Source organism: Pinus tabuliformis, chromosome 2_1 (genome assembly GCF_031772625.1).
Source record: "Pinus tabuliformis cultivar Carrire ecotype Pingquan chromosome 2_1, CPIR1, whole genome shotgun sequence".
NCBI classification, from domain to species: Eukaryota; Viridiplantae; Streptophyta; class Pinopsida; order Pinales; family Pinaceae; genus Pinus; species Pinus tabuliformis.
In genome coordinates this window covers 407,047,546-407,051,193 of record NC_142299.1, presented here as the reverse complement: position 1 = coordinate 407,051,193, position 3,648 = coordinate 407,047,546, and positions in this window count along the sequence as shown.

Here is a 3,648-nt window from a genome sequence, read left to right as displayed (position 1 = left end):
TATGGTTTTTGTCCGTGGTATTGCATCCAAAAGTGTTGATCTCACGCACTTTCATGGTTGGTTCATGGTATTAGTCCTATAGTTTTTGATCCTATGGTTTTGGCTCGTGGTATTGCATCCAAAAGTGTTGATCTCACACACTTTCATGGTTGGTTCATGGTATTAGTCCAATAGTTTTTTGATCCTATGGTTTTGGACCGTGGTATTGTGGAAGGCCTAAGACTATAAAAGAGGAAGGAGATCATTTGGCAAAGTATCATCGAATGAATTGAATATCAAATAAGTGCTAGATCTGAAATATTTGTGATTGGGTTATGGTGCAGATCTGGATCTGAATGAAGGAGGAACCTTAGCGCATAAAGAAGGATAAGTTCTTTTTATGGGTCATAATCTTTATGCTTGAATAATAGTATCTTTGCATGATTTTGATCTGTTATATGAGGCACATGCTTGATCTATAAATCTGACAATATGGGTTAATTAGTGCCTGAATATTTGAAAGAAGGAATTATCCTTTATAGATCTGCTCGCAGGTTTTAGGTTGTTGAAGTAGCGTATATCTTTAAATTATGATCTAGATGCCTATGTCTATTGCTGCAGTATTCTGGGTTCAGAATTTGGTGTGTGGTTACTGTTACTGTGTTCTGCGTACAACTGTGAGAGAAGTGTTTACTTGATTCAGTGCTAATTGGGAAAAGGAGATTGTTTGATGCAGATATACTTGATGATTGATTGATGTTCATGGATCCAGTCTGAAAATTTATGAAATGTGGTCCCTGGAAGAAAGAGAAGGTTGTAGCCTTCAATAGGCCAGCACCTACGTATTAGTATTGGCTAGTACAAGAGCTAAGGGGGTTGTAGCTCCCTTCCAGGAGAAGCTGGAGAACGAGAGAGGGTTGTAGCTCTCTGCAGGTTGTAGCCTGCGTACTGGTAAAGGACTGCACCAGTACAAAATCATTGTAAAAGGAGTTTCTAATTGAAAGAAGATAGAGACATATCGCAGCAGGTGGTTTTCACCCACATTGGGTTTCCACCTTATATCTGGTGTTCTTTTGTGTGACTATTTGCTTTTCTTGTTCCTGCTCATTATTTTATGATACTGACATACAGAGTAATGATCAATATTTGAAGAATTATTCAAAGTATAAATAAGGAAGATAGGTTGATAAGAATTTGATAATACTGATTCACCCCCCCCCTCTCAGTATTATTTCCAACAGTTTTTCCTTTTCTGGGGTGGCCGCACTCTTTGGTACTAGAACATCCTTTTATATGTGTTTCCACATGATGGGTCTGTGGCTCATATTTTTTTTCTGACTCTTTTGGGCCCTTATTGCATTGTTTCATATCCTTGGATGTTTGGGAAACCCTTGGGAGTTTTCTATGCTGGTTTCTTTTCTCAAGTGTTTTTTGGAGAATTTAGCATCTACAGATAAACACTAATTCTCTAGACAAGTAGCTATGCCTAGAAAAATAGTTTAAAGTGTTTTAGACTTTCCCTACAAACAATATATAAGAAGATAGGATAGAAGGCCTACCTATAGTTCCGCTTTCCTCTCATCTCCCTTGTATCGATTCCGTTGCTCCTTCCCGTACTTAAACTACTTGAAAAGTACCCTGTCAACACAACAGAAGAAGAAAACCGATCAAAGCATATGATCTATTGAATATAAATGAAAGGAATCAGAATCAATTCATACATATAAGCATTATGAAAGAACACAACACATGGAAAAAGGTTCAAACACTTTATTATATAGAAGAAGGAATTAGAACCATCAGTGTCTGATTCAAAGTCATTCCTCCAGCTTGGATCCCATCCACATCACATCAAAAGCAAGACAAGCTTGTGGCATCACATCATCTACTCCAAAGTCAACTCTCATAGTAGCATTATCTCCTTACAATTCAACATAGTCCAGCCAACCCATGATCACTTAGATGAGTGGTCAATTTATAGGAGGATGAAGGAGGTTTTATCATTAATGGTGACATTGAATGGCCTTCCATACTTAGAATTAGTTCCATGGATTAAGGGCTGAGAGGATAGGTTGATGCTTAACTCATTCCTCATCCATTTTCGAGCTCATAGGAGTTGATAAGACAGGGAAACTTCTAGATGACTCCACAAGATAAGAATATTCCCCAAAACCTATGTGAATTTCACTCATTCTCACCCAGTGCAGGTGAAAGGAAGCCTAAGTGCTCTGTAGAGAACCCTGGCAGTGGCCTTAGCTGCTCTGCAGTGCACCTTCAAAAGGGCTTACCTGCACTGGTCCCTCTAGAGGCAATTTCTAGATGTCTTCAAGTCATGAAATTGTCTGGGAAGGAGGCATTCAAAGGTTTGACTTGTTTAGGGCATGAAACAACTGATTTTAGGGTTTGATGAGTCCTAAATCACTAATCTAAATGTTGGGATTTGATGTGCCCAAATGGATCTGTAACAATTGCCCCCTAAAGCATGAAGTCGGAAAAAATGCTAATGTTGAAGGAAATGCTTCACGATGTGATGAGGAGGTATCGAAGTGGAAGGTGACCTGCATTAATTACAATACATATATCATGATATTTGATTTTACATTAATAACTAAGGGAAAGCATACCCATGCTCAACTTATAAACTTTCATTACATGTACATAAACAACCGTCTATAGATATAGACCCATGATCGGAATGACTATCAACGTAAAGCCATTGTACATATGATTTAGTACTCCTGATATCGCAGCCCAGATGGATGAAACTAGATCCGGGGTCTTCAATATTGTTCAACCGTTCGCTCAAGTACGAGTCTAGCCATGTGAATATGTGATCTAAAGTCGAACATGGGAAGACACCATCTGGTTACGAGTTGATGATGTAAGTTGTTAACAGATGCGAGAGAAATCATCGATAATGATAATGATACTCAAGGTACTACAGTACATTCTGCATGGTGTGAATGGATGATTTGATGTCGAACACCATACAAAGTCTTTTGGTCAAAGGCCATTGATGTATGCCTATCGCCGAAAGCGAGAAACCTGCCATTGATGTATGCAAGCCTCAAGGTACTAAATGGGTGTTTCTAAGTCAACTTCTTGGATAATGAGTTGATGTCGACAAGAAGTGACTTGTCGCAGGAGGGCCTTGATGTATCCCACATCAACGAGACGAAACGAGTGTAGTGATTTTAGAGATGGAATTTGACTGACAACACAAAGTTCAGGAATGGCAGTCATGAAAATGAAGTGGTATTGCAAAAGATGGATTTTGACTAGATGACTTCTCTTGAACATGTCGGCGACACTAAAGTGAATTGGTAGCATTGACCCAAAAAAAAGTTATGGATGGTATGATAGACCAATGGTGTGATAACCATCAAGCTAATAACCCAACTCAGATAGTCACGGTGACGGAGTGAAAGTGTCATGTTCAAGAGCGACCTGCTACCATAAAGTGGTTTCCCCTTTTTCCATTTTCCCCAGTCATTGCTGATCAGTACCTCTTTATTTTTATCAAGCTTGAGGAGGATAACATATGATTGTTGTATAATTTCACCCTTCGGTCGAATCCATCGCTATTTGATGTTTTAACGAGTCTAGCAAATGTGAAACTCAATCTTGTCTAGATGGACAAGTTCGTCACTATTTGATGTTTTTAACAAG